General features: G+C 42.6%; 1 pseudogene; it reads left to right on the top strand.

Annotated features, from left to right (window-relative positions):
- Window positions 1–2,672: 2,672 nt before the first annotated feature.
- LOC139830074 (uncharacterized) lies at window positions 2,673–6,091 on the top strand (annotated as a pseudogene).
- The last annotated feature ends 1,354 nt before the right edge of the window (window positions 6,092–7,445 follow it).

Genomic DNA, 7,445 nt, shown 5'->3' with positions numbered 1-7,445 from the left:
CTTGCCGTGCGCCAGTTCGCCGGCGTCTAGCCGGGACGCCGACGGCAATTAGGCCATGGCCGTGCGGCATGTGGACGCGTCCGCGCTCATCCCCGAGGACCACCACGGCCACCAAAGGTCGATTTTTTTTGCCTACTACTGAGGCCAATCTAGCTGTACACCCAAGATCTTGGTCATTGTTGGAGCAGAAATAGAGCTCCTTTCCACGTTTTGGGTTGCAGATAGATGCAAACCAGGTCTATGTGAACATTTGGGAAATATGCAATTTGAACAATTTATAAGGAGATTTGAGTTGTTTCAGTTTAGTAAATTAAGCATGGATTTTTCGTGTGTTAGCAAACTGTCCCTTATCTGCAGCTATTTAGTCAACTAATTTCTATTGTTTAATACTAGTTTCCTCACCAATTGCTCTAATTAGTTAGCTGAAACTTTAGGTTGGTGAAAATAAGATCAAAGTTTGTTTTTTATTGAAGTGGACAGGGTAGTGCTATCAGCTGTTTATGTTATTGCTTTGGCATGCTAGGAGGTCGATTTAGTAGCTTGTTAATTTTATTATGTTAGGAAGTTCACTTATGCTAATCGGCTATTGAGCAGCTCGAGCAGTAGGTGGATTGGACAAATCTTGTGTGGACATCTTGGATTAGAGTCTCATGTACATCTCTAGCTTCCAAAAAATTGTTTCTTTTCTCCTGTTGAATAAACTGAATTTGTAGGCAGCAGAGGAAGCCTGCATGTATGGGTTACATATTTTTCAGGTTCATAGCATATCGGAGGGGGAGGGGAGCAGAAGGGAGGTAAGCTCAATGTCATCAGCGACGTCCACCTCCGCCCTTGCTGGCTTGCGCTGGCATCGTAGGCGTTCTTCTTCGATGCCCATGGGTTTAGGTAAGTTACTGGTTCCTACCATTGAGCCTATGTCATGAACATGATTATTTGAAGTGTTTATTGGCATGCCATGCATCAGGTCAGGCTGTTGTATCAGAGTGATGTATAACCATTTAATGGCATGGAAAGATTTTGATCTGACCACGTATCGAAATGTACACAATTTGGCTGGGAGTTGCAACATGGGCCTTTGGTGTTTTTATGGACCGTCCGTGTGAAGAAGAGCTTGTATGTGTTGGCAGTTTGTCCTTGCCTGTCATGTTAGGATGCCCGCCTTGGCTGAATCTGGTTGAATTTGGTCGTAGTGATCATGCAACTATGTAGCAAATCTGTTCCTGTTGTGTTTCGGCTTTTTAAATGCAAAATGAATGCATATACACGTACCATGTGAGCAGCATGTATACAAAATGTTTAGTGTTGCTGGCATAATGTTTTGCTGAAGCTTTGCTTGTTGAAACATGGCCTTTGTTGTTTTAATTGTATCCATCTGTCGGAAGAGTGTATTTTTGAAGAGCTGTAGAGATTTGCGAAAGTTTAATGGTGTTCCAAGTACAAGACGGCGTGGGTGAGAGTGAGGCTCTGCTGCTTCTTAATTAGAGATGATGCTGTTGGTGCCGTGTTTATGTAAAAAAGATTAGTGTTTCAAGTCTTGTACTGTAGAGTCTTATTTGAGAGATTGTAATAATTGATAGTATCTAAGTAGTAGGTTGGTTTGCAACCTTAGTAGTAGTCGGTTTAGACTGCGTGCTTGAGAATTATCTGGGAAGTGTTGGAATTATTTCTAGATCCGAATGTATCTGGTCTGGATGAATTATACACTGTGTATCTATCTATTTACAAGATATGTGTAGAAACATGTAAATTTGGGACAAGAATTACGGGAGAAATGTAGTAGGTATTTTTTGTTGTATTGAAGAAAAAAATCCTCCATTTCCTGGGCGTTTCTTATTAACACTTGATTGAGTAGTATGTTTGGACGATTAGTTTCTGTAGCAAGGTAGGTAGGTTTGGGTAGTGGGTGGTGCGGTTGAGGTTGAAAGAACAAAGAAGCAAAGCAAGTTTGCAAATGGATGGAGGAAGAGGAGAAAGAATAGGTTTGGTTCAATCGGGAATTCGGCGCGTACAGATGGATGGATGAAGAAAGAAAATGATTGTTTTATTAGTAGGAAACATCATAAATGGCGTGGAGTAGTAGCTGCTGCTGGCGTGCACTTGGGCGAGTTTGAAAATCAATCGACGCAGTTTGCGTGGCGCAGAGTAAAAAAACCAACCCGCGGGGAAAAGCGTCAAGCTTGATTGAATAATAGTACAGTACTAATCAATTAACCGAGCTTAGCAGTGCGTGCGAAACTGCGAACTCCGTCAAGCCAGCCCGGGCCCAGCAGCAGGCGCGCGCGCCCGTGGTGAGAAAAAAGGACGCGGACTTGAGATGGACAGAGAAACAAAAGGACCGACCGAGTCAATCGCGGGCGCGCGGGCGTGAGAGGAGAAGCAACGAACGCGCGCGCGGTGCGTTCTGAATCTTCTTGGCGGCGGCGAACGTACATAGCTCGAGGGCCAGCTCGCCCAACTCCTTGGCGCGAGTGAAGATAGCTTGCCGTTGAAACTCGTACCCCTCGTACAAGGCCTTGGCTCCGACGAGTTTTTTTATAAAGTTTTTCAAACTGAATTTGTTTTCAACTCGGTACAAACCTAAAGTATACTATATTGATACTGTATATCCAAACAGGGCCCTAGGAAAAACCTACACAAACGCAACGGGGGACGAAACCGAACAGCATCGACACCGCTCCCCCGAATCAGGGACTGACGTACCCCGACTCAACGACAGCTCCAAGCTCCCGCCATGGCAGCAGCTTCCGTCGCCGCCGCGACCTCGCGAGCGGTCGAACCCCACCGCAACGCCTCCGCGGAACCGTCATCCCAGGCGCCATCCTCGTCCTCATCGCGCGCCGCAGAGGCAGAGGCGGGACCGGTGTCGCATGATGGCTGCGCCGAGGAGGACGTGCTCCACCTGGACTCCCCGTGGGTCGCGGCGGCTGAGGCGGACTCGAGGCTGGAGGAGGCCGCGGCTGCCGCGGGACTCCGTCTTTGCGCCGAGAACGAGGCAGAAGCAGATGAGATAATGGACAACCTGCAGCGACAGGACGACGAGGTCGGTCTGCTGAAAATCAAATCGGAAATTTTCATCACTAATCTTACCTATGATTTTGATCTGAGCTATAGCGAAAAGTTGCAAAGCATTTTCTCAATTCGTACGGTCGTGACGCTGCGTGTGATTTTGGAAGGTTCTGCTGAAAACTGCATAGAGTGGATATTAGATTACTTACTGTAAAACTGGGATATTCTCGTATTTCAATTTCTAAGAAACGAAGTTTAGCTAATTTTCCTTATAAGTTGCGCATATACTGTAAAAAAAAGGAAAAAAAATGACTTTTTGAGGTTGTGATGGCGTTGCTTTTGGAATTACGAACTGCGTCGCTTCAGGGTTTGCCAACAGCGTTGCTTCATTGTACAATTTGATACTTCACGATACTAGCATGGCTAATTTTTGCTTCCTCATTTGATCTTCACTACAGATGATGGCACTGGAGGCAATATACGGGGACGATCTCGCTGTACTAGAAAACAAAGGAGCGCTCCGCCATTTTCAGGTTACTTATACTGTCCATCAGTGTTTTGTTTGGGTGATAAAAACTTTGTTTTGATGATTTTTTTTTAAATTTCTTTAATTCCAGATTTACATACGGTACGAATTGCAAAATGCCGCTGAAGTGTGCGCTAGGTTTTCTCCAGTCAATAGAGTTGGAGAAGACAGAGGATTTCCTGATGATTGTATAGAACAACACGAGGAGGATAAAGGGGATGACTTCTCCTATTCTTGCAGCTTTGAGCACCTACCCCCTCTAATATTGACATGCTTGCTCCCACAGTCCTATCCAAGCAAAGAGCCCCCATATTTTACAGTCACCGCTAAATGGATGGACGGGCCTAGTGTTTCTCAGCTCTGTGAGATGCTTGACACCATTTGGGCAGAGCTGCCGGGGGAAGAAGTTGTATACCGATGGGTTGAGTGGATAAACACCTCTTCTTTGCCACACCTCGGGTTCGATCACAAAATAACATTAGGTCCAGATATTCCTAAGCACAAAGGAGATAGCCGTGCAAATCTCTAGAAGTCTATCATTGGAGTCTGTGATCCCTTTGATGCTCAGTTACAATAGTAGTAAGTGTCATCAAGTTTTTCTTGAGGATCTCCACATGTGCATGATTTGCCTTAACCAGAGCAAAGGTAAGTTTTTTCTTTTTTTGACTTCTTTTCTGTTCTGCAGTAGTGCCAAATAAGCATGCCTAGTTATTATTTTCTGTCCGTTGGTGGCTTTATTAATTTAAAGCTGGGCGTAATGCCTTATGTTTAAAAAAGTTATTATTTTCTTTTATTGGGTCTTCCTTGGAAGAATACCACTTGTTCTATGGCATCTATTCCACGCTGTGCTAGCTCTTCTTGAACTGTCCCACGGTGGTACCAATCTGCGGTTAAAATTTTCATAGCTCACAGTAGATAGTATAAGAACCGTCTGGCTTCTAATTAAGCATATTAGGAAATTCAATTGGGCCCATGGAATTTTATCCTCCTTGTAGACTAACTTTCATTTGGAAAAATCAGGTTCAAACTTCATCAAGCTTCCGTGCGAGCACTTGTTCTGTGTCAAGTGCATGGAGACCTTATGCAGGATGCATGTGAAGGATGGTACTTTCTTTCAGTTGGTATGCCCTGATACTAAGTGCAATGTTTCTATTCCGCCGTATTTGCTAAAGAGGCTTCTGGGCAAGGAAGAATTTGAGCGTTGGGATAAGCTTACTCTTGAGAAGGCATTGGACTCAATGTCAGACGTGGTCCAGTGTCCAAGGTGTGCAATCAGTTGCTTGGAGGACGAGGATAGCAATGCGCAATGCCCAAAATGTTGTTTTGTTTTCTGTTCGGTGTGCAAGGACCCGCGCCATCCAGGAAAGTTGTGTCTAACTCTGGAAGAAAAGCTCCAGCGGCAGCAGGTAGAAATACATCTAAAATCTTTAATGTTGTATGTTTGAAACTTGCATCTGTTGCTATACCGCACAATTGGTCCTCACTTTCGTAGTCGGGGTCGGTGTACCTTCATAAAATATCTGGTGTTTTCTTTCCAAATCTTTCAAATATCCAATATGCATTTGATCTGCAAATCTCTCATAGATCTTCGTAGAGTGTCATACGCTTTTGGCACCTCCTTGGGGGCATTACATGTCATATTGACTGCTGAAATATAACTTCAGGTTACTGAACATCTGTCGTCTTCAATTTTATCTTTGCAGGCATCAGGCAAGATGGCCACACGGGGGATGGTGGAGGACATGATTAGTGTAAAACTGCTTTACAGCAATGCTAGATCATGTCCAAAATGTCAAATGACCATCAGCAAAACTGACGGATGCAACAAAGTTGTGTGTAGCAGCTGTGGTCAGACATTCTGCTTCCGCTGTGGCAAGGCTATCATCGCTAGCTATGCCCATTTCAGGTTGGCAGTCTGAACTATGCAGGGTCTTTTATATAAATAAAGACAAAGGTTCATAATCTAGGCTTACTTATCTTTATGCATGCATGTTTTAACAAACTGCAGCGGGAGATGTGACCTCTTTCATCATAAAGAAAAAGACACAACAGACTGGGGCAAGCTGCTGGAACAGTTAGAAACAAGAAATCGCGTACGTACTGGAAAACAACCTGTAGGCAGTACCATAAAATGTCCAAAATGCCGTCAAAAAATTTATAAGGTAATGAACCACATCATTTTTCAGACTGGAACATTCTGTTCCACATTACAGATCACCAGTTTGCCTCTATTGCATCTAACCAGTGGCCATATGCATTCAGGATGATGATAAATATATTTTCTGCTGGTCGTGCCAAGCCAGCTATTGCACACTGTGCAAGAAGCAGGTCCAGTTTGCCGGGGAACAAAGCGAGCACTGGGGCTCACAAGATTGTGTGAAGATAAAGTTCTAGTGTCATATCCCTACTCCCACTGTTACATTCTTTCAGATTAGGTTGCAGTATTGCAGGTTAGGGCTTTCACATTTGATGTATGTTTTATTGGGACACTTTTCTTCTATTCTGACTAATCATATCCCTTTTGCTAGTTCTAGTCGATCACAATTAAGTTAGTTCTAAGTCGACTCTAGTACCGTTAAATTTGTATCGTGATTCATGCACATGAGAATTGCACATATGTGTGCAATTACACATATTTTTCTCAGTGCACATGAATTGCACATAAAACTTAGTGATGTCATAGAATTTATCTAGTTCTAGGTCGAGCAAAGTACTAGCCGCATGCAATCAATTAAACATGACATGCGTGTATAACAACAAAGGGTGATTACTTACTCCCTCGGTTGGGTTTATTAGTTTTGCATTATCCCTAAGAATCAACTTCACCTATATAATATAAATCACATCTCAAGTTTATAGTGATATATTTTTTTCAATATATATGAGTGGAATTTTTTTTGGCTCCAGGGCACCAAGATCCTATTATTTTAATAAATCCGGAAATCATATTTACAAATTTCAAAATAATTTGAAAAAAATATGGATGTACCCAATCATGTATCCACAAACGTGCAAAACATTAATTTTAAATACTTTGTATTCAAAGCTACACAACAATGACAAACATGTGGATTTGAGTATGCATATTTAAAAATATTTAAATTTTATCAGAAATTTTCATTTTTGTGTAGCCCGCAATACAAACAATTTCGCGTTGCGATTTTGCATGCTTGTAGTTCACTTCATTGGCTATGGTAGGATTTCTTTTCAAACAAAAATTAAACTTGTAAATATATATTTTTTTATACTCTTTATAACAACGGGCTCACTAGTGCTCAGAAGGCAAAGAGACTTTTCGTAATAAGTAAATTAATAATTTATAGGAATACTAATATACCCGACCGACGGGAGTATGGTCATGCTTGGTATGTTACCTTTATTTGCTGGAACGGAGATGCATGCGAGTGCAACACCTGGATGCTATATTTTGAATTCGTGTGTGTATGTCAATCCTATATTTTGAAGCGCATTTCTATCATATTCTTGTGTTTTATTTATTTATTATGTTTGTAGAATTCTGCAAACCAAGCATGCCCTCAACCAGAGAAGCCCTAAGTACCCATCACAAAAGGCGGACGCTACGGGTCGGTCGGCGGATGGGAAGGGCAAAAATCGGTTGTTCTGAAACTTAACCTGGGGTCCTATTCTTCTCCCTAAGTACCCATCACAAAAGGCGGACGCTACGGGTACGATCATGATCCGACGTCCGAAATCTACCGCGGTACGACATTTGCATTTTGCCCCCTGTTTTTCTGAAACTTAACCTGCGGTCCTATTCTTCTCCCGGTTAAAGCGAAAGGTATATCCCTTTGGACCCGACCTTCACTATATTTACAACACAAATGCCACCCGAGGACAGATACAAGTTATACTAAGTATTACAACAAAATCTCTCACTTCGCTTACAAAAAAT

Source organism: Lolium perenne, chromosome 2, assembly GCF_019359855.2.
Source record: "Lolium perenne isolate Kyuss_39 chromosome 2, Kyuss_2.0, whole genome shotgun sequence".
NCBI lineage: Eukaryota > Viridiplantae > Streptophyta > Magnoliopsida > Poales > Poaceae > Lolium > Lolium perenne.
This window is presented reverse-complemented; position numbering and strand designations above follow the sequence as displayed.